We start from the raw sequence: 24247 nt of genomic DNA, 5'->3' as shown, positions 1-24247 counted from the left end.
AAACAGGCTCTTACCTATGTCCCTTGTGGAAGCATTTCTCCTCCAGGAACCAGGACTTCTAGATCTCAGAGTGTTAGTTGCTGATACAGGAAATAAAATTCTCCAAATAGGTCACTGGCAGTAATGGTAAATGGGGTCACTTCTACTTCCCCTCTTTGGTTCCCATAACCTTGTAGTCTACCTATTAGGAACATAGCACCATGTAATGGTTATTGATTCAGAGTGTGAACTGCATCCCAGAGGACTGTACCCCATCCTCACAGGATGTCATCTCCAAGCTGGCACCTTAGGGATACCTTCAAAGAGATACTCTGTTATTCTGTTAGGAAGGCTAATAGCTTCTGGGGGTTGTACTACAATTGAAGTATTATCGTGAACTATAATTGAAGTAGGGAATCCATGCTTATACGCCCACTTCCACACCACCTCTGTTTTAAAGTGTGTCCTTTGGTCTCATGCAATGTTATGTGGGCTCTTGTGTCACTGGCTCAGACTTTCTCTAAGTCCTTGGAAAAAAAGCCCTGCAGTCAGGAAAGGAAACCCCACAGATGGAATATACATCAATTCCAGTCAAGATGAATTCCTCATCTGCTGAGTGAAGAGTTCCAATATAATTGGCTTACCACCAAGTTGTTGATTGGTCTCAGGACTCAGTAGTAGGACTCAGTATTCAGTAGTACAGTGCCTGGGGCTAGCTATACATTCAGGAGCTAGATTAGCCTTGGTGAGTGAGAGCCCATCCTGTTGGGCTCGTGCATAGCTTCCATCCTTACAGCCCACTCTGTTTACAGGCTATTTGTGCCCTCGCAAAGGTGGTCAAGGATACTGGCTCATTGATGTCAGCTAGCCTGGCCACTCTACCTACTTGTTTATGTAATTTATCTTCTGTGGTCGAAATTTGCAGGATGACATTAATGTGATGACATGACATGTGATGCACAGCTCTTCAGGGTTGGTGCCCATTCCCAAAGTCCATGCCTCAGTTCCCCAGTTTTTGCTGTCCACTATCATCCAATATTTCTCCTTTTAGGCCTCGACCAATCATTCAACCATTTGGCAATTTGCCATTGCCTATGTATATTTTTTACCTCAAGTTACTTCTCTGGAGTCTTTTGATTCTTTCACCATCTGCCATGGCAGTTCTCACATATCAACTTCACTGACTACGTGCTATCACTTTCTCCAAGCCTCCAAGAGCCAATTTAGCAGTGTATCAGTAATGTGTCCCAGCGTCTTTACCTGGGCACTAAATTCTCTATCATGGAGAGTGCTTTCATATCAATAAGCTTCTCTACCAAAGTTTATATCTGCCCGCCCACCTTGATCTGACACATTCAGGGCTCACTCCCAAATGTACTTTCCTCATTTCTACTGATAACATGTTGGCTAATACTATAGCTCCTTAAGATATAAAACCTTTCCTTCCTTAGTTTTAGCACTGCCCTGTATGGGTTACTTCGTGACTTAACTGTAATTATTGTTCTAGTGGCCAGAAGGGAAGATATTTCCTGAGCTAGGCATGTGTCTTGCAGAACAGAAGCCTCTGAATTGTCTTTGAGCAGGGGGGGGCATGAGTGGGGAGTCACAGGTCTTTCACAAGGAGAGGCAAGCCTCCTTCACAGAATTTGATATTTTTAAATTCATTGACCCAGATGCTCCCATTTCAAGTCACAGGGTCGCACTTCTTCCTAATCACAGCCCTACCTTTGGCAAAGCAGAATTTCCACGAGAATCCAACCCTCCTTAGAACTCCATTTCCCTTATAATTTAGTCCTGGTCTTGATCCTCCGTTTTTTTCTGCCCTGTGACTGCAGTAGATGAGTCTCTTACACACTGCCAGGGAAGGCCTCTGACATTGGCTGTTCATCTTACATTGGTAATTAATGACCTTCACACCTTTTATTGTGTTTCTCTAGTGCAGCAGTAGCCCCCAGCAACAGCCATCTGACTCCATGTAATTACCACTTCCTATAAACCTCTCAGATGCCTGAGATATTGCCCTCATTATCTTCTATGGGTATCCCACTTCAACATCCTCACTGATGAAGGTTGGTTGTTGTTGTTTTCTTAAGTAGGCTCTCCACCCAGCGTGGAGCCCTCCACTGATATGAAAGTTTTAACTTTTGCACAGTTATAGCATGCCAGAAGCTTTCAATATTTCACGTTCCACCAGGGACAACATTTTCATTGCTAGTCGCTTGGTTTGTAATGCAGCTCCAAAATCCCACTTTAGAGTTTCCTTCCTGGGACCAGTTCTGTTAGCAACTGTCATAGGCCAAGATCCCCAGGAAAGAGACTCTGGTGTAGAGATTTCCATGCACAAATTATGCTGCTGAGTGCCCTCGGGAACAATGTCTGTACAGGAGTGAAGAAAGCAAGACTGAACAGAAGGAGAGTTGAACGGGAAGGCAGGTAAAGCTTCAGCAGGCCCCCTGAATTGAGGCAAGGGGATTGGGCTTTGTATGTTCACTTGCGCTTGCTTTTGAATGTGGGTCGTCCCCAGGGAGGCATGGCCTTGAACAAGGCATCTACCTTCAGCCAAGGTCAGTTATCTTTGGAGAAACTCAGGTCCCTGGCCTCTGCCAGCAGCTAACACTCCCGGGAGCTGAGGAATAAGTTTCTTGGTACTGAAAGGGGGGACCTGGGCCTTGCACAGCATCCAGCACACAGCTCTACCTGTACATGTATTGCTCTCCTCGCACCTTATCTGCTGCAAAAAGGCCAAACTCCCAGCCATCTCTCACTTCATCACTGAACTCTCACCCCCGTTTGGCTCTGTACATCTCCTGATCTGATGCCTGGTCTTCCAAATCCTTCCCGTGAGTTCTCAAGGGACTCAATTCACAATTTGCACCAGCAGACTTTCCTCTAGTCTCAAAATGTTATCTGAATATTCCTTTGTCTCCTTGACCTAAGTTCTTACGGTCTTCAAGAGGGTCTCTAATGAATGGCTTCCCCAGCCAGCCTCAGAATAAATGGAGGAATAAATCAGAAGTAACTACGGGGCCAAATATCACGTTTATTAGTGGTACAGTCCAGGTGGAAGGATGTGGGTTTCGGTACATCAACTCTGCAGACTGGACAGCACTGTACTCGAGATATAGGTCTCCCCAAACAGTGGCTGCACTGCTGGACCATACATATATTCCCCCCTCCTCTTTTTTTCCTGAAGTCCTCAGTTACAGAGTTCAGAATAATTCTCTATTGCATGTAAGTTGTCTTGGACCCCTTGGCGAAACAGGTGAGGAAAAATTAGAAAAAAAGAGAGAGAGAGAGAGAAGACTCTCAAAATCAGTTAAACGGTAATAGAATGAAACATGTGTCATGGGGAAATGAATAATGTAGAACATTAGTATTGAATTCAGAGAAGGAGGTGGTCACTAAAAAATTAATGCCACTAACCTCAAGGATGCTATCTTATTACATTTCCTCGGGTGTTCATTTCCCCACTCTTCTTGCTGACTTTACCTCCTATTCTTCTGAATTCCATCACTTCCTTCTCAGCTGATGGCTTTGCTTCCTTCACAGAGAAAATAGAAGCAATTAGAAGAGAGCTTCCACAGGCAGCCATCAACACATCTACCTACCTCCCTGCATCTGTGCTCACATCTTCTGTCTTCCCTCCTATTTCTGTGAACGAACTCTGTCAAAACCCAACTCCTCCACTTGACTCTGGATCCCCTCCCCTTTCACCTACTCAGATCCTTTCTCCCAGCAATCCTTTCCTCTTTCTTCTGCTCCAATTTCCCTTTTCCTTGTGGCTTCTTGCCAATCATCCTATAAACAAGCTGTATTTTTTCCCATTTAAAAAATACATATAGGGCAGCCCTGGTGGCTCAGTGGTTTAGCACCGCCTGCAACCCAGGGTGTGATCCTGGAGACCCTGGATCGAGTCCCACGTCAGGCTCCCTGCATGAAGCCTGCTTCTCCCTCTGCCTGTGTCTCTGCCTCTCTCTCTCTCCTCTCTGTGCATTCTTATGAATAAATAAATAAAAATCTTTAAAAAATAAAATAAAAAAATAAAATATATATATTTAAAAACTTCCTCCTGCCTTAAAAAATCTTGACCCCTTCTAATTACCCAAAATTCTCATGCATAGCAAAACTTCTGTACTGATTATTCTCTTTGTTTCCCATTGCTTTTCTCCCATGCTCTTTTGAATCTGTTCCACTCAGGCTTGTATTCCCATCACTCTACCAGCTGCCTTTGTCAAGGTCACCAGTGCTTTTCTGTTGCTGAATCCAATGGTCAATCCTGGTTCTCATCGTACTTGACTCATGGATCATTCCCTCTTACTTCAGAGGCTTGCTTTACCCAATTCCAGGATACCACCACTCTTTTGACTTCTTCTACGTCACGAGCCTCCTGCTTGCCTCCACTGCTGGTTCTTCACCTCCCTCACCTCCAAATGTTGGGGGGCCTTTGGGCCTACTCTCTCAACGTCTTCTTTTGTTTATGTACACCTCCTCTCTTGGTGACCTCAGTTGTACAACTTCAAATATCATCTACACACTGGAAACTCCTGAATTCACATCTTTAACCTGGACCTCTCCCATTTGTCTTGTCTCCTTGAAATGTACATGTGGATGGATGTCTAATAGATATCTAAAATTAAACGTGTTCAAATTGAGCTCTTGATATATGTCAACCTCCCCCCCCCATAGAGGCTTTTCCTTCCCATTCTTTTTTTTTTTTTTTAAGATTTTATTTATTTATTCATGAGAGACACACAGAGAGAGAGGCAGAGACATACGCAGAGGGAGAAGCAGGCTCCATGCAGGGAGCCCAATGTGGGACTCGATCCCGGGACTCAAAGATCATGCCCTGGGTAAAAGGCAGGCGCTAAACCGCTGAGCCACCCAGGGATCCCCTTTTCCTTCCCATTCTCAGTAAGTAGCACTCTCATCTGGCCGTTCACTCAGATTATAAACCTTAGGGTCATCTTTGACTCTTCTCTCTATCTCACCCTCCATATCTAATCTATCAGCAAATCTTGGTGGCTCTACCTGCAAATATATTTAGAATATAAGTACTTATCACTGCTTCCTCTGATGTCATCTGGGGCCAAGCTATAGTTATTTCTCACCTGGGGCAATAGCATTCTAACTGGACTTGTTGCTTCAGCCCTTGTTTTACTATGGCCTTATTGATAACAGCCAATTGTTCTGAACGCTCACCCTGCCAGAGTAACTCTTCTGCTCAAAATCCTCCAGTGGTTTCCCATCTCATTTAGAATAAAAATGAGATTCTCTGCAATGCCGCAAAGCCCCATAACCTCTCTGTCCTATCTCCTATTTCTCTACTTGAATCATTCTGTTCCAACCAATCTGGACTCCTTGGTGCTCTCAGAATATGTCAAGCAAGCTCCCACCCCAGGGCCTTTACACTTCCTATTCTGTCTGCCTGAAACTCACTTCCCTCAGCTATCTGCATAGGTTGCTCACTCTCTCTTTTTCTTTTCTGTTTCAGTTCACCTTATTAGAAGATCTTTCTCTGCCTATCATACATACAATAGCAATAATTCCCTTCCCCTGTGCTTCATTTTTTTCCTCCTGTGCTTCCTATCTCTTTGACACTGCATTTTCACCATAGCCCAGTTACTATATATTTCTTTATTTCTTTGCTTATTTTCTTTGCTTTCTCACCAAATGTAAGCTCCTGGAAAGCCTGCAATTTGGATGGAAAGATTGCTCATTAGCTGTTTAAAAGTATCCAGCCCAGCTTAACATAAGGTGGTATAAAAACCAAATTTCCATTGGTAACCTAACTTTTGCCTTGTGTACCCACCCCTAACTTTATTTTTATTTTTTTAAAAAGCTTTTATTTATTTATTTTAGGGAGAGCACACAAGTGGGGGTGGGAGGGAGGGAGAGCAACAAAGCAGACTCCATGCTGAGCACAGAGCCTAGCTCGGGGCTCTAGACTCAATCTCACACCCCAAGATCAAGAATAAGACACTCAATTGACTGAGCCACTAGGTGCCCTCTCCCAACTTTAGAACAATAAAGTTTACCCAATAAAATTTATCATAATTTATGACTTAAATTTAAAAATGCTTACAAAGAGGGGCACCTGGGTGCCTACTGGTTGAGCATCTGCCTTTGGCTCAGGTAGTGATCCCAGGATTCTGGAATTGAGTCCCGTATCAGGCTCCCTGTAGGCAGCCTGCTTCTCCCTTTGCCTATGTCTCTGCCTCTCTCTGTGTCTCTCATAAATAAGTAAAAAAATATTTTTTAAAAATGCTTACAAAGAACTAAAAATCAAATTACACTTTATGGTATAACTAGAAAATTCTCTTTATTTAAAGCAATAATGTTACGTAAAAAGAAATACAAAATTCAAGAATGTTTGTTATGAGAATATATGGAAATTGGAAATTTGAACTTGAACTGTTGGAGAAAATCTAAGTGTTGCTATACCACTATACTACTTTCTTTCTTTTCTTTTTTTTAAGATTTTATTTATTTATTCATGAGAGACACACAGAGAAAGAGAGAGAGGCAGAGACACAGGCAGAGGGAGAAGCAGGTTCCCTGCAGGGAGCCTGATGCAGGACTCAATCACAGGACTCCATGATCCCGCCCTGAGCCAAAGGCAAAGGCCCAACCGCTGAGCCACCCAGGCATGCCATATACCACTATGTTTTCAATTATCCAAGTGGTCTTCAAGACTATTTCATAATTTCGACTCTATGTCAGAAGATGGAACAAACTTCATTAAGTAAAATTTAAATAAATCATTCCGAGAAGTTGGTATTCAGACTGGTTTGTTTTTTTTTTTTTCTGAACTGCCCACTAGATGGTGCTGCTAAGAAGTTTTCTAAAAAATTCCAATTTGGCATTCACTTTTAAATAAACAATAGAATATAATTCATATGTTTAAAAATGGCTCTCTAATAACATTTGTTTCTATAACTTTAGAGAAAACATTCTATGGTCTCCTAGAGCTTGTGTGTGGATGTGATGTGGGTCAGTTTAATAAATAATAGTCTGAGTAGGTGGAAATCAGAGCTAGAATTTCAGTTGCAACAGGATTTGAAATTATTAGATTTTCAGCAGTCATCATGTACTGGCTTCCAATAACCTTTCCCAGAAGCTTCAGCAGGCCTTCTGAACTATAGATGTTGTTCAATCTGCAAAAGTGAGCATTATAATACTATTTCAATTTAAAAACCCAGTAATTATTTTTATGTGGTTCATGAAAAGCCAGCTTTATTAACTGTTTTCTTTTTTTTAAAGATTTTATTTATTCATGAGAGACACAGAGAGAGGCAGAGACACAGGCAAAGGGAGAAGCAGGCTCCCCGCGGGGAGCCCGATGCGGGACTCGATCCCAGGTCTCCAGGATCAGGCCCCGGGCTGAAGGCAGGCGCCCAACTGCTGAGCCACCCAGGCGCCCCTATTAACTGTTTACAATAAGGGCAAATGTTTTTAAAATATAAATTGAATAGTTGGATTTATGGTTCTTCCTATGAAGATATTTTGTCTATCGTGCAGAAAATTCAGGATTTTTTCTGTGTATACTACACCAACGTAATAGCATGAGCTAAGGGTAAAATATAGCAATCAGTCCCCTCGACCATTTCCTAAGAGGCCATTTTCAGTGGGAAAATGCAATGGGTATAGGTAGTCCTATTCCATAGTTTGCTGTGGATTTGAGGCTTTCATGGAAATTCAAGGATCAAAAACCTCCTTTATTTTATCCTCTGTGGAAATAAAATGTTGCTGTGAGGAAGCATTACATTTTATTTTCTAGATTAAAATCCCAGCTTCTTTACTATTTACACATTGATTCTATTTCCCATCTTAATCATTTTTTCAGCTTTGAGATATAATTGATGTACAACATCACGTAAATTTAAGATGTATAATGTGATAATCTGATATATGTATATCTTGCAAAATGATGACCACGATAATGTTAGCTAATATCCATCACCTCACATCATTATCTTTTGTATGTGCGTGTGGTGAGAACATTTAAGATATACTCCCTTAGCAACTTTCAAGTATGTAGTACATTTTTGTTAACTCTAGTCACTTTGCTGTAGGTTAGATCCCAGAATTTATTCATCTTATAACTGGAAGTTTGTACCCTTTGATCACCTTCACCCTCCAGCCCCTGGCAACCACCAATCAATCTACACTCTGTTTCTGTGAGTTTGGGTTTTTGTTTTTTTTTTTTTAGATTCCACATATAAGTGAGATCATACAGTATTTATCTTTCTGTGTCTGACTTATTTCACTTAGCATTATGCCCTCAAGGTTTATCCATGTTTGTCTCGAATGTCAGGATTTAATCACTATTGTTTCTTTCTCCTAGTGTTACCAGAATTGGGACTGGGGAGAAGGAAAAGCATCATTTACATAATCATTTGCCTAATCATCTACATTTATTTGCATAAGTTATAAATCTCTCTGAGTAAATGAGAGGCAGACCCAAAGAGGGAGAAGAGGAGCCTGGAGTGGGGGTTGGGACTTTACAAAGGTCTTTAGGGACTTTCCTCCGCGAAGAAAGGAATCTGGATGACAGTATCCAGGGAGTCAGGGGAGCCAGACCAGTAGACTCCTGGGCTTAAGGGCACTGAGGCTGTGGGGGGATACAGACTGAAATTGTCACTGGAAAGAGCAAAAGAGGAAAGAAAAGTGGACAGCATAAGCAAAACTCAATGTACTTCTTTTCTTTGCAGCTGATGTTTCTACTTCCTGAGATGAGACCAGAGGGATCTCGGGGCAGGGGATCAGCAGCTGTTCTCTCAGGCTGCTGGCAGGGCGATGGCCCCAGCACACAGACCCCTTTCTTCTTCCTTGGAGGGAGTGGGAAGCTGCTGTAAGTGGAGCCTTGTTATCTGGTCTCTCTACCCCCACCGCCAGCCGTCATCAGAGGGAAGCTCTGTGTACAGCCTGTCTCCCATTCCTGGGCAGGAGAACAGCACAAAGAGAAATAATCCCAGCATATTAGCACCCCATTTTAACTCCTGGGTAGTTAAGCAATTTGGCAGTGCCAGCCCAGATCCCAGAGCTAGAATCTGGCTTAAGTGGAAGGGGGCAGCTGCCAGGGGGGAGTCTTGATCTACTCCCCCAGACTCGTTGGTTTCTTTGCTTCTACAATAGTTAGTCGAATTGTCAGAGCAGTGATTGCCAAACTTTTAAGATTGTACCTTTTTTGGTTGAAAGAATGCACCCTTAATACGCCTTAACATATGCAAAATAATCATTGTGCATTTTTTCAAATTTTTATTATTTTTAAAAAATTCTTTATTTAAATTCAATTTAGTTTTAATCACAGAAAAAAAAAAAACTTCCACAGCTCTTACTACTGTAGGACGTTGTTCTAAATATTCTGCATGTGTTAACTCAATTTTCACAGCAACTCTCCATAGTTAGGTATTATTATCTCCATTTCACGGATGATGAAACTGAAGCACAGAAAAGATTCTTTTCCAGGGATATACAAAGGCAAACCCAAGATTTTAACCCAGGCAGTCTGATCCCAGGGTCTGTGCTTTTTAACTTTTATGTCATGAGATACATACTTATTTATAGTTACAAACATGTATATATACCTTATGAAACATAAGCATACATGAATATTTAAAAACTTTTTTTGAGAGAGAAAGACAGAGAGCTCGAGTGGGGGGAGGGGCGAAGGGAGAAGGAGAGAAAGAGAATCTCAAGCAGATTCCTTGCTGATGTGGGATCCCTGGGTGGCTCAGTGGTTGGGCGTCTGCCTTTGGCTCAGGGCATGATCCTGGAGACTGGGGATCAAGTCCCACATTGGGCTCCCTGCAAGGAGCCTGCTTCTCCCTCTGCCTGTGTCTCTGTCTCTCTCTGTGTCTCTCATGAATAAATAAATAAAATCTTAAAAAAAAAAAAAAAAAGATTCCTTGCTGAGTCTGGAGCCCAACTTGGGGCTGGATCTCACAACCCTGTGGTCATGACCAACTGAAATCAAGAGTTGGACACTCTGACGACTGAGCCACCAGAAACCCCCATACGTGGATATTTTTAAAGGTAGGGGTAAAAGTAAATATAAATAGAATTTCAGATATATTCTTCCTTTACCCCCAACATATTGTTTTATAGTCTTTTATTTTAGAGACCACTATTTGAGAATATGGAACCCTATGGAAAGTGGGGGGCCATGGCCGACCCAGGGAACATGAGCTGCACCACTGCTCCATTCATATAGTGGGCATCCAAACCTTTCCAGCACCAGGGTCCCATTTAAGGTAAAAAAAAGGGGGGGGGGCAGCCCGGGTGGCTCAGCGGTTTAGTGCCACCTTCAGCCCAGGGCCTGATCCTGGAGACCAGGGATTGAGTCCCATGTCAGGCTCCCTGCATGGAGCCTGCTTCTCCCTCTGCCTGTGTCTCTGCCTCTCTCTGTGTGTGTCTCTCATGAATAAATAAATAAAATCTTTAAAAAAAAAAATGGGGGGGAATCTCTGGATGGCTCAGTGGTTTAGCTCCTGCCTTCCGCCCAGGGCGTGATCCTGGGATCGAGTACCACATCAGGCTCCCTGCATGAAGCTGGCTTCTCCCTCTGCCTGTGTCTCCGCCTCCTCTCTCTCCGTGTGTGTCTCTCATGAATAAATTTTAAAAATATATTTTAAAAAATTGCAAGTCCTCATGTAAGAGTTGTACTTTCTATATCTCTTGATTGAGAAAGGAGATCATGACTTAGGCTCTAAGTAACACTTGTGCTTTTAAATGATATCATTTTATTAGCTACAGTAGTATCCAAGCATTGTAGGAAACATTCCAGGTATATACAAGTCACATTAATTTTTCCATGTACATACAATATTTGATATACTTCTAGATTTGCCTGCTTCTTATGATAATCCCAGGGCCCAGGGCATATACAACCTCCGTAGATGTTGAGATCTGCTGGTGTGGTGGAAAGAATCTGGGTTCAGGAAACAGCCAGAACTGAACTGAATTCTAGTTGCATGTGTGTGCCTTGGGATAAGTAACAAACACTTTTGAACCAGGGTTTCCTCATTTGTAAAATAGGATAACACCACCTTGCTTATTGTAAAGAGAGCTATAAATAAAAAGTCTCTGGTACAAATTGACACAATAAATCATAGCTATTATTCTCAGAAGCAGATCTGCTCTGAAGCTGCTAAAACTTAAAATTTAGGATGCAGCGCTTGCACCCGTCCTTCCCCCAACTTTGCGAAGACCCATGCAATTCTGTGATTTGTAATTTTGTATTCTTTTTCTTAAAGAGGGGGCCTCTAGAATTATTTATATTTCAGGCTCTCCTTGGATCCTCCATACTATCATGCAACCCTTCTATTCCAGAGGGAGGAGCTGAGGCGAATTGAAGTGCCCCATCCCCCTGACCAGAGGTAAGGACAGCCCGTGGATGAGGGAGGCAGCATTCAAAGCCAGTTCCCAGAGAAAGAGCTTCAACAGCTAGCCTTCAAGAACACGTGAAGGTGATTACTGTAAGCCTTCCGCCTCATGGGGGTAGGATTGTGGAGGGGGAGGCCCTGAGGAGGAGCTGAGATGCTTCCAGACTCCCCCAAGTCCTGCATAGCAACCACAGCACCGGGGTGCCCTTCCCCATCTGCCTTGTCAGATTCAGAATTAAGATCAGCTCCTAGTCTGGCTCTGAAGCTCTGAATTATGTCCTAAATTGATGGTTCTCAACTCTGGCAGCACAGGCAAATCAATCTGGGAGCTTTTTGAAACAAATACTGATACTTGGGCTCATCCCCAGAGATTCTGACTTAATTGGCTTTGGGTGGGGCCCCAGCACTGGTATTTTTATAAGCTCCCCAGAAGAGTCCCACACGCATCAGGGCTGAGAACTACCGTCTGAATTCGTCTGAGCAGCTTCAGTAGGACAATAGTGATGTCAAATCTCGTGGCCAGCCGTGAGACAGATGGCAGCAGGTGGTACAAGACCTTTCTTAAAACTACCATGGGCCCCACTGTGCGAGGAACAAAGATGGCTAAGAGCTATGATGGTCACCTGTCCATGAGAAATTTGCAACCTGGTCAGGGAGAAATGCACAGGTAGGTTGCTGTGATGCTTGAAGAGGGCTTTTGGTTCAGCTAGGATGTGTCAAGGAAGGCTTCCTGGAGGAGTTACCTGAGTCATAAGGGGTAAAGTCACTACACAGATGAGGATGAGAAAGGGAACAGTTCTGCACAAATGCTTAGAGGTATGAACTACACAGTTGAGGTTGTGATGGTTAATTTTTTGTGTAAACTGGACGGGGCCACTGGAGTGCCCAGATATTTGGCTGAACATTATTTCTGGGTGTGTCTGTGAGGGTGTTTCTGGATAAGGTTAGCATTTGAATTGGTAGACTGAAGAAGGCGGAATAAGGCCCTTCCCAAGGTGGGTGGACCGCCCCCACTGAAGTCCCGAATAGGAGAAAAAATACCAAGTACACAGAGAATTCTCTCTGCCTTACATCTTGGAGCTGGAGTGTTCGTCTTCCCCTGCGTTCAGACTTGGCCTTGCATGGGAACTCTACCATCGGTTCTCTTGGGTCTGGACTTCTCAGCCTCCATAATTGTGTGAGCCAGTACCTTATTAAAAAAAAAAAAAAAAAATCTCTTCATATATTGGTTCTGCTTCTCTGAAGAACCCTGAGTAATACAGAAGGTATATTGGTTGGGATGGGGATGGGGGAATGACAGGCAATTTGGGATTACTAGGGAGAAGGAAAAAGTGAAGTAATGACATGGGTTTGGTGGGGTGAAGTGGTAACAGGGATGGGTCCATTGGGCAGGCTGGAGGCAGCTGGCTGGGGCAGATGAGCAACAGCCTCTGCAAAGAGAGAGAGATGGTTCAGCTGGCAGTGTGAACTGAGAGTACCACATACCTGTTCTGCCCACATGAAGCTGCTCTGGACCCAAGCTGGGGGAGGAGGGACCACTGGGCTCTGGACAAACCTAGCCAAAGGGGGTATTACAGCAGAGAGGGAGACCACCTTTGCTGGAGTTCTAGTGGAAAGCAAGCCCCTTAGCACAACCCTAGGATAGGGCTTTTTGACAAAGAGACTTCATCCTGAAATTCAGTCCAGCACCTGAATTCCTCCCCCCCGCCCCGCCCCCCATTGCCTTGACTGGCAACAGCCTTCCCAAAGCTACCTCACTTAGGAGCTCAATAATATTCTTAAGAATACATTTTGTTTGAAAGAGGTTGTGTTGTGTGTGTGTGTGTGTATTTAAGTTTTGTAAGTCCATCTTGTTCTTCATGCTTCTGTGATCAGAAATGTGTTTCTTCTCCACCACTGGGATAAATGTTTTTCTGTTTATATTTCTAGATCATTTAACCAATTTGTTCTAGTTTATATTTAACGCTCTGATTCATGATGATATTATTCACTATGCTCCTGGCACCACGCTAAGTGCTTTACTATGTTGCTAAGTAACTTCTCAAAACTACCTTCAAGATAGGTGTGATAAGTTCCATTGTACAAAGAGTGAAAAGGAGTATTAGGAATTTTAAAAACTTGCCATTGATGAACTGATTCCAATTTGGTTCTTAACTACCGTGTAAGTAAATGCTTTTTTTTAATGCCAATATCTGATTGTCTTAATAGCATTTATTAATGATTTCTTTCCTTACTGTGTTACTTCTGATTGGTCATACTCAAACTCTTTGAATTAATCTGTTACATCTCTATTTTTTATGATTTAACAACTTAATTATATTTTAATGTAGCTTTATTGCTTTTATAATTATTGCTTTATAATACATTTCAAAGTTTACTAAAGCAAAATATTAGGCAGGGTAAGTCTGTAATCATGATGTTTTTTAAAATCAGCATTCTTTGGCATTTTTCTTGTTATTATACCAGAGGAATTGTATCTTCATTTGTTAGACTCTTTAACCTTCGACAAATCTACATACTAACCTTGGAAATACTGTATTTACTTTCTTAATCAAGAGTAGACCTAGCACTCAATTTATTACCCTTCTCTATAATTTCTCTGAATAACCCTTGCCAAAAGTTAAGTCAATCCCTGTGCATTTAATCTTTTTGTTGTAAGAGCAACATTAGAAATCCATTTTTATTGTATTTCCTTGTTTTTTTTTAATTTTTTAAATTGATTTATTCATGAGAGACACAGAGAGAGTAGCAGAGACACAGGCACAGGCAGAGGGAGAGGGAGAAGCAGGCTCCATGCCGGGGAGCCGGATGTGGGACTCCATCCCCAGTCTCGAGATTCATACCCTGGGCCGAAGGTGGGGCTAAACCGCTGAGCCACCCGGGCTGCAGTGTATTTCCTTGTTAGATATCAGTATACATACTAACATGTATACATATATAATGCAATACAATATATACACACATACAAATTTTTTAGTGTCAGTTCTGCAGTTGAACTCATTACTTTCAGTAATTTTAGTTGATTTCCTTAGATTTCTAGGTCTGCAATCATGCCATCTGTAAAACAGACACTCCTGTTTCTTTCTTTCTAATATTTATACATAATATTTTCTTCCTGCATAGTTATTGATGACATTTCTAGAATAAGAGATCCTGATTTGAGAAAACCAGTATGTGTTTCTTCTTTAAGAATAAAATCAACTCTTTGTTTTCAGTACATACTCCATCATGTTTAGACTGGAAGTCCAACAAAGCTAATGTTGCGCTAGTTTCCTGTTTGGAATGGCTGAAGATAAAAATAGTTTGGAGGCGGGGCGCCTGGGTGACACAGTTGGGCGTCTGACTCTTGGTTTTGGCTTAGGTGGTGGTCTGGGGTCTTTGCATCCAGCCTCGCCCAGGCTCAGCACAACTCTGGGACTCTCTCTCCCTCGGCCTCTGCCCCTGCCCCCTACATGTTTTCTCTTTCTTTCTCCTCCTCCATCTCTCCCTCCCTCCCTCCCCTCCCCGCTCCTCTCTCTAAAATAAATACATCTTTTTTTTTTTTTAAATAAATACATCTTAAGAAAAAATAGTTTGGAGGCAGTTCAAATCAAAATAAGCAAAACAAAACAAAAAAGAGTGTATCATTAGGACATTTGGAAGCATTTGTCCACTTCCTTTTCCTGGGCATTGCTAAGTTATTTCCTACATGTGAGCCTCTTGAGCTGGTCTCTCTTTGGATCCTAGATCCCTAGTGCCACAGTCTGCAAATACAAGGGTCTCTGTCCCAAGGTGCTGATATTTTTCTGTGACCAGTCCCCCTTCTTCCACATCCCCTCTACAAGAGTAAAGGATATACTCTCCTATAAGAGAAATGGCTTTAAACAATGCTGACCAGGAATCCACCTTTCTGATGAATTACTGAACTAGATTCATTGACAAAAGCAATCCTAATTATCAATACCTGATTTTCAGTTTTCATCAGGAAGAGATGAAAATTCTAGCCAACAACTTATTAAAGTCTCTTTGGATAAAACATGGACAGCTATTTCCATTTTTCTGTTAATGTGATGTGCTGTATTAGTTCTACTTTTTTGTACCCATTTTGCATTTCTAGAATTAAACATGTGACGAGTACGTGTAAAGTATTTTTCTCCCTTTTTGGCTAACATAAAATCTTAATGTGTTTGTTTATTAATGAGATTGGCCTATAATTTGATTTGTTTCCTATTCAAATTTTGAAATCAATCATTTTTGCTTCATAAAATAAATTGGGTGACCAACAACACAGACTCACAAACACACATTTACAGTTTACATAACACAGGAATTTTTTTGTTTTTTGAAATTTTGGAAAATTTTCATAAACCCATCAGGATCAGGCATCTTGTGGGGTAACTGGTTGTATTTCTTTTCCAGTTATTTGATCTGTCACAGTGCTTTATATTTTTTGTAAGTAAGCACACATTTGGTAATATGTCTTTCTTCATATTTTCTCTTGTTTTGGTTGAGAATAATGATTTTCACAAAAAACACTTTTTACTATTTTAATATACTAATTTGTTTTTATTTTATTTATGCATATTTTCATTTTTTCTACTCCTGACTTGCTACTTTTTCTTCTTCACTAAATACTTTAGTAGTTTCAGTTCATTATGTTTATCTTTTTTATTATTAATAACAAAGATGTTTAGAATGATCTTTCCCATCAGTAACTGGTTTGTATTTGTATTGAGGTTTTCCTATTTCATAATGCAATTGTTAAGAGCTTGGGCTCCAGAGTTAGGCTGCCTGGGTTCAAAGCTCAGCTTCAGGCTTTATCAGCTGGGCTGTGTTGGTCAAATTATTGAACATTTCAGCATTCTCATCTATGGGGGGGGTGGGTGGATTTTTTTTTTTTTAAGGTTTTATTTATTTATTCATTTTTTTCATGAGAGAGACACACACAGAGAGAGAGAGGCAGAGATACAGGCAGAGGGAGAAGCAGGCTCCATGCAGGGAGCCTGATGCAGGACTTGATCCCGGGACTCCAGAATCATGCCCTGGACGGTAGGCAGGTGCTAAACTGCTGAGCCACCCAGGGATCCCCACCTAGATTATTTTTGTAAAGATTATTTGAAGATACTGTGAGCACTTAACATAGTATGTGGCACATAGCTCTTAAGAAATGTTAGTATGATAGTTATTGTTACTATTTTTAATTAAAAAATATAAATGACCTAGTTCCTTCTGTAGAGGTACTCAGAGATAAGAGGCATTTCTGGTGAGGGGTAGGATGAAGGCGAAGCCTGGCCTCCAGGATTGATCTTTGGGAGAGAGGCAGAGGAGGATCTGTGGTCCCCAAGCCACTATTGTGGGTTTATAGCTGGAAAACTCTGTAAAATACTTTTAGGAATTGGATCATGGTGAACTGTAACACAACAAGTTCCGGTAATTATAGCTTCCACTCCTTCTAATTTTCCTTTCTCCTCTATCTTATCCTTATCAACTTTCAAATCCTCTCTTCCCCTCCCCTAAGTTCAAATTCAAATGAACTTCCATTAGAGTATACATGATTAATAGGAAATTTATAGTTGGTACAGTATTAAGACAAATTAACTCATGTGGATTTCTCAGACTGTATAACATAGTGTTAGGTTTTGTTTTGTTTTGTTTGGAAGGGGGCTGATTCAGCAGGGATCCTTTTGAATATCTACATACATGCCCTCTTACCCAACAACCCAGTGGTATCCAGAAGTCAAAACTAGATAGTTTATTTGAATTTGTATTCTGGCCAAGGTAAGGGAGAAGTGAGAGAAGAGAGAGTGAAATAGGAGTCTTTAAAGTAATCTGTAGGGAAAGGGTGGTGGTTCTGTGACAAATAAAATTGTGGGCCCTCTTCCCAGCCATGCTTATCTCAGATTACCTTTCTTCCTGGCTCCTCACTCAGTAACAAAGAAGTTTCTAATATGAATGATCTGAGCACAAGACATTGATTGGACTATGTGGTAGGCTGTATATTCCTAAAATGTCTCATCTCTCATGGTCTTCTTATGATGTGATGTTGACCTGCTTCATTGTGAGGTGGCATCTGTGGAGAACAGAAGGAGCCCTCTGGTCTCAGGCAGATATCTACAATTGCCTCAACTACTCAAATGTCACAGAAGGACTTTGGAAGTTGGATCACAGAAGTTAATATGACTTCCATGTGGCATTCTCTCAGGACACTTGTCATGTTTGGGGGAAGCCACATGGAAAGGCCACATGTCCTGGCTGACAGCTAACCACCAGATGTATGAGTGAATGAATGTTCCTTCAGACCGGTCCAGTCCTCAGTCTTTGGGTCTTCCGGTGGAGATTCCAGAAATTGTGGAGCAGAGAAAAGCCATCCTTGCTGTGCCCTGTCTGAATTCCTGACCCAAGAAGCTGTCAGAGATAATGGCTTTCAACAATAGTCATTGATTAAGTTTTGGAGTGAATTGTTACACAACACCAGGTAACTAATATAGGCTCTATTTGCTAAAGGGTGTGAACTTCTGGGCTCCTCTCTTGTGCTTCCTGTATCCCTTCTAGATGGATCAGGCTTAGCCAGTTTCTTCTACTTTCCTCCTAACATGCATTTGGGTGAGCAAATAAGCCAAAGCCTATTGTACAAACCTGGCCATAGAGTTCCTCTATTTCTTAGACTTCCTCCTCTTTGCATGTGGTCAGAGGGCAGGAAAATCCCAAGAAGAAGGCCTCACTTCCTCTTGGACCAGAGAGCTCTGCTTTGGGGCATGGGTGCCTGGGCCATTAATAAAGAGACATTTTGTTTCACAATGTATAATTATGTAGTGTGCTTAACTTCCTCTGAGGCTGGTGGGAAGAGGAGAGGGAAGTGGCAGGCATGCTGGGGTTTGGGCATTGCTGGGTCCGTAATAACACAGTATCAAAATATCACCCTAATAACTAACAGTGGGTAGAGAATAAAAAGGGATAATCAAAGGTAAAATGCATACAAGGAGAAGCCAATTTCTTTTCATCTCTCTAAGGCAGAAGGAAGAGGAGGAGTCTTGGAAACCTACGGTTTCTAATTCCTTCTCCAACAGGAATGGATTCTAGAATGAGTAGTTTTATGACCTTGGGCAAGTCACTTCATCACTTTTCTGTGCCTCCACTTTCCAAAGTAATAAAAAGGATGCTTCACTTAACTAATTGTCAATCTAAGAATCCATATATTTCTCGCGTCTCTCTCTCTTTCTCTCTCTCTCCTCTCTTTCTCTCTCTCTTTCTCTCTCTCTCTCTCTCTCTTTCTCTCTCTCTTTCTCTCTCTTTCTCTCTTTCTTTCTCTCTCTTTCTTTCTCTCTTTCTTTCTTTCTTTCTTTCTTTCTTTCTTTCTTTCTTTCTTTCTTTCTTTCTTTCTTTCTTTCTTTCTTTCAGATTTTACTTATTTATTCTTGAGAGACGGAGAGAGAGCGAGGGAGAGAGACAGGCATAGGGAGAAGCAGGCTCCATGCAAGGAGCCTGATATGGGACTTGATCCAGGACTCCGGAATCACACCCTGGGCTGAAGGCAGGCACTACCGCTGAGCCACCCAGGGTTCCTCTCAGTCACTTTCAAAGCTATTCACACTGTCAGCTTCTAAACAGGCACACATGCATTTGGATGGATGACCATGTGAGATGTGAGAAGGGTAGGGAAGCCCCAGTTCTGTACTTTCTAGAGATTACAACAGCTGCCCCTGGGGCTTGGCCCACTCTTCAAGAAGTAGAGAATGAAAATCCTTGGGAATAGTAGCTCTCTAGGGAAAGCCAGCTGCCACTGAGGGCAAAGACTTGACTCTCTACCCTTTTTTCACCCAGGATGAACTCTGCTCAGAACTGAAGTAACAGTAATGTCCCAGATTCTACACCCAGGCCAAATAGGAATGAGCAGCAGAGAAAGAAAATAAACCTTAGCCTTGCCCTTGACGTTGGAGCAGAGCGGAGGTTCATTTTCCAAACAGCTATATAAAGAATCTAAATGCAGCCACCACAGACATTACATGTAGAGCTAAGTGCATTGGTAGTTCTTTGTACCTGATCCATTGGTAGAGGAGAAAACAGCAGGACTGCTGGAAGAAGCTTCCAGTGTTGTAATGTTGCATGTTCTCTTCCTGCAACTAATTACATACTATTTTTGAGATGTAATTTACATAAAACATTAGTTCCAGATGTACAACCTAAAGATTTGATATTTGTGTATGTTGTGAAATGATCACAATAAATCAAGTTTATACCCATCACTGCACATAATCACTATTTTTTTATAATGGGAATTTTTAAGATTACTATCTTAGTAACTATCAAATATATAATACAGTATTATTAACTGTAGTCACCATGTTGTAACTTACATCCCCAGGACTTACTTATCCTACACCTGGAAGTTTATATCTTCTGACCACTTTTATCCACTCCACTTCCTGCTTCTGGAAATCCCCAATATATTCTCTGTATCTAGGAGTTTAGGGGTTTTTGTTTGTTTTAGACTCCACATATAAGTGAGATCATACAGTATTTGTCTTTCTCTGGCTTATTTCATTTAGCATAATGGCCTCAAGGTCCATCCATGTTGTTGCAAATGGGAGGATTTCCTTCATTTTTATGGCTGAATGATATTCTCATACTGACTTCTAAAATAACAATATCCTATTTTTTATTTGCTCTGCCACCCAGCCTCCTGGGCTGTGCTGGACTCAGGCTCATGTATGCACTATACTAGGCATGTCAATCATGGTGCCTCCATGCCCACAGGCCCTTCTATGGGAAATTGTCCACCCATAGCTCCTGCTTAAGTTTAGGTGGTTTTTACATCACATGATTTCCCCTTTTCTTTCTTTTTTTTTTTTTTTTTTTTTAATTTTTATTTATTTATGATAGTCACACACAGAGAGAGGGAGAGAGAGGCAGAGACACAGGCAGAGGGAGAAGCAGGCTCCATGCACCGGGAGCCCGATGTGGGATTCGATCCCGGGTCTCCAGGATCACGCCCTGGGCCAAACGCAGGCGCTAAACCTCTGCGCCACCCAGGGATCCCTCCCCTTTTCTTTCTTCAGCTATAGAGGACTACTAAAATGGTGGTTGAAACAGATCCTCATTTTCAGTTCAAACTGCAAGGGAAAAGGAAAAGGTAGGTCCTATCAAGAACTGAATTAGAAGGGATTTACAGTGGAAAAGAATAAGTAGGGGTTAGGACTCTGTAAGGTCAAAATTAAAAAGAAACACATTGTGAGAGAAAAGAAGCTTTAAGGTAGGGGGAAGAAAGTAGAAATAATAAATGGGAGTACCTGGGTGGCTCAGTGGTTGAGCATCTGCCTTTGGCCCAGGTGGTGATCCCGGGGTCCTGGGATTGAGTTCCGCATTGGGCTCCCCGCAGGGAGCCTGCTTCTGCCTCTGCCTGTGTGTCTCTCATGAATAAATAAATATAATCTTTTTTTTAAAAAAGAAGAATGAATACATGTACGGGCAACATGAGTACCAACACAAGGGGAATAGCAAAGTCCTATTTCTGGAGCACAAGTGTGAAGCTCTTTCGACTCCTGCTGCCATGTTTCCAGGGCTGCTTTGGTCACAATCCCAGTTTCTGGAGGCCTGGATGTACGTGACTTCTGCTCTTGGTTTTTCTTGCTGTACCATGTGCCTCCTGACATTGAACTTTCCATTACTCAAAGTACTTGCAGCGTTCTCTGTCTCTCTGTCTCTGTCTCTCTCTCTCACACACACACCCTCCTGGACACTAAGAACTAGGAGCTCTAGTGTGGGCATCCTGTGATGACTCTTGTGCTCTCTGAGCAGAACTGTGGGGGCAATTCACTGTATGTTGGAGTGCCCTTCAGTGAAAAATAATGGCCATCATTATATCACAATCATAATGTCAGCTACTACTTCTGAAGCATCTATTTTGTGCCAGGAACTTAGCATTAAAAATCACTATCTCAATCATAACAATTCCCTTAAAATTGGTATTCTTAACCTGTATACAGCTAAGGAAATGCCAGCTAGGAGAGGATAAGTAACCTGACCAGTGACATCAGTTAGCAAGTGGTGGAGGCAAGATTTAAACTCAGTGATACCTGACTCCAAAGCTCATGCCCTTTTCACCCTGTTGTGACCTCTTCCTCAGGAATGTGGTGAAAACCAGCTTCTCTTTTAGTTGAATTCAGCCTCATAGACAGCAGTGTTTCAAACATGTTTGGCTTTCACACTGTAAAGAATGCTGGCACCTTGCAGTTCAACATAGTCCCCACCGTTCCCTATTACTTGATACCTAGAACTCTTCTCTCTCTTAGGTTCTTCTCTTAACTCGCAAAGGCACTGGAGTCTGCAGCCTCTGAGTAAAGCTCCCTGATGTGTAAGTACAATTTCTTATATAGAGTACCCTATTTCGGACTCCTCCAAGTAACTGTCAGTGTTCCCTGTAAGGATGACTCTCAGTCATTTGGATCTCCACACAACCTCAGTTAGACTTTTTTCCTCTTCTCGAAACATGTTCCTTCCTCTTTGTCTCCTAGCTTATGATTGGCATTGTCCCTACTTCCCCTACTTCCCCCCCCCCACCCCCAATGCTCACTCTCTTCACCTCCTCCCAGGCTAGCAATCGCCTTATCTCTGGTCTTGTCCCAGTAAATGTCTCCTGCTTGCTCATTCCAGAGTTAACATTTAAAATGCACATTTGATCCTGTCACTGTGTGCTCTGAATTCTGAATTCCCCAGTGGTACCTATAGTAGTTATCTCTTGCTGCATAACAAATGTCCCCACAATGTAGAGGCTTAAGCAACAAAGCATTTATTATCTCACAATTACTGTGGGCCAGCAATGTGGGTGTAGCTTAGGTGACATGAGGTCTTTCAAGGCTCCAGTCAAGGAGTTGGCTAGAATTGTGGTTTTCAACTGGGAGGATTTGCTTCCAGGCTTACTCATGTGATTGCTGGCATTCTTTGTGTCCTTACTGGCTGTTGGCCAGAGATACCCATTCCTTCCCATGTGGGCTTCTCCATAGGACCACTCACATTATGGCAGTTGGCTCCCTCAGAGTGAGGGAAAGAGAGATAAAAACAACAGAAGTCAGTCTTTGCAACCTAATCTTAGAAGTGACTCCATCACTACTTCTGGAGTTGCTAAATCCAGTGCACACTCAAGGGAAGGAATTATAGAGAGTCTGAATACTAGGGGGTGGTGATCATTGGGGGCCATGTTAAAGGCTACCTACCACAACTTCCGCCTCCTTGAAACAGTGGTTTGGCTTTGGTGTTGTGGGTGTTACAAACAAATGGAGCTCCAGCATTCCCACCAACACGTATCGTGCCTCAGCAAGAACAACTGGACTTCGCAGATTTGTTGCATTAATGCTTTCTGATAAGTGTTTCCAATGAATAAAGTGCCTCTAGCTTCACGGTGTTCAAAGACTACTGATTTAGAGGACTAAGTATAAACTTTAGGCTTATCATTTGGCCTCTGTCTACCAGTTCCTCCTCTCATTTGATTGCTCCTTCAGCCTACATTACTTTTAAGCAAGACAAACTTCCAGAACAGTCCTTTCTTTGCCTCTCTTGCTGGCATGCATGCTGTTCCCCCCTCTCATAATACATCATCCCAGCTTGTCTGCATTGCCAGTGCTAATGCACTCTTTTTGTGAAATACTTTTTGATAGCTATAGTCTGACTTACCTGTTTCTTTCTTATTCTAGTGTGCTCTGTTTAAACCCCTTAATAAAGCAATTACCTTCTATACTCATAGAGTTGGTTTATATCTCCCTTCTAAATTATCTCCAGCATCCAGCCCAGAGCCTGGCACATAGAAGACTCAATAGCTATTTGTGGAGGGGATAAATGAGCCCAGCATTGTATGCTGGACATGGCTCAAATGCCTGGGGCCCTGGGTGTATGGAGGGCTGACCACAGCTCAGCATCTGCACAGGTTGCAGGAGGCACCTCGGCTGCCTCATTTATAAACCAAGAGTCAGTCATTGTATTCCAGATTGCTCTTCACTGTCATTTTAGCCTTTAGCTGCTTACTGAAATGAGCTAATTAAAGCTGAATTATTTTAATTGCTAATCATCAAGAAAAAAGATTTTTTTTTTTTTTTTTTTTTAAAGATTTATTTATTTATTCATGATAGACATAGAGAGAGAGAAAGAGGCAGAGACACAGGAGGAGGGAGAAGCAGGCTCCATGCACCGGGAGCCTGACGTGGGATTCGATCCCGGGTCTCCAGGATCGCGCCCTGGGCCAAAGGCAGGCGCCAAACCGCTGCGCCACCCAGGGATCCCCGAAAAAAGATTTTTTTAATGGAAATGGCAGAGTGTGTGTGTGTGTGTGTGTGTGTGTATGTGTGTGTTATCTTACTGTTTAAAGAAGTCAGAATGTCTTGTTTCAAGATTATGATAGGTCCATTGCTTCCAGAAGTAAGTGTGGACTGTCAGAGTATAAAAAATGGGTTGTGTTGTGTGGAGCACAAAATTGACCCAGATCCTATTTCTATTAGTGTCACATCACATCAATCAAGAAAAGTCCAGTGGTTATTGGGCTTGAACACCGAGAGTGTTTACTGATGCCCCCAGGGGGTTGATTGCTTGGCACGTTAATGACTGTCCTTTTTGCCCTCCCCCTTTATGTTCAAAACCGACTCTAGAGGTTTATTTTTCCACTAAATTTTTTATAGATAAAAATATTTCTCTAATCGATTTTTTTTAAAAAAGTGGCTCATTCCTTTCAGAAAAAAATTGAGGAATAAAATGGTGAGTTTTGAAAATCCTATTAAGGCAATCCACAGATAGCAACCACTTCCACCACTACAAAAATACAAGAAGTGCTCTTTAGGACCAGCTCAGGGTCTGCTTTTCTATTTTGCCTCTGATGGTGGCACAATGGGATACTTTATAGGAAAGATGCCCTTCGTGGTGCC

The 24247-nt window shown here is 42.1% G+C and overlaps 2 long non-coding RNA genes across 2 annotated transcripts; one reads left to right on the top strand and one right to left on the bottom strand.

Annotated features, from left to right (window-relative positions):
* Positions 1–3134: 3134 nt before the first annotated feature.
* Positions 3135–18520, bottom strand: LOC144302524 (uncharacterized). The gene is made up of 3 exons (XR_013369419.1): positions 17979–18520; positions 12435–12552; positions 3135–3520 (listed from the first exon to the last, which is right to left on the bottom strand). It is a non-coding gene; the product is annotated as an uncharacterized LOC144302524 (long non-coding RNA).
* LOC144302525 (uncharacterized) lies at positions 15943–22999 on the top strand. Its single transcript, XR_013369420.1, has 4 exons — positions 15943–17817; positions 20399–20472; positions 21632–21693; positions 22578–22999. It is a non-coding gene; the product is annotated as an uncharacterized LOC144302525 (long non-coding RNA).
* The last annotated feature ends 1248 nt before the right edge of the window (positions 23000–24247 follow it).

The sequence above is a fragment of the Canis aureus genome, chromosome 31, assembly GCF_053574225.1.
Source record: "Canis aureus isolate CA01 chromosome 31, VMU_Caureus_v.1.0, whole genome shotgun sequence".
NCBI classification, from domain to species: Eukaryota; Metazoa; Chordata; class Mammalia; order Carnivora; family Canidae; genus Canis; species Canis aureus.
The sequence above is the reverse complement of the archived record's forward strand: the minus strand, read 5'-3'. Positions and strand labels throughout refer to the sequence as shown.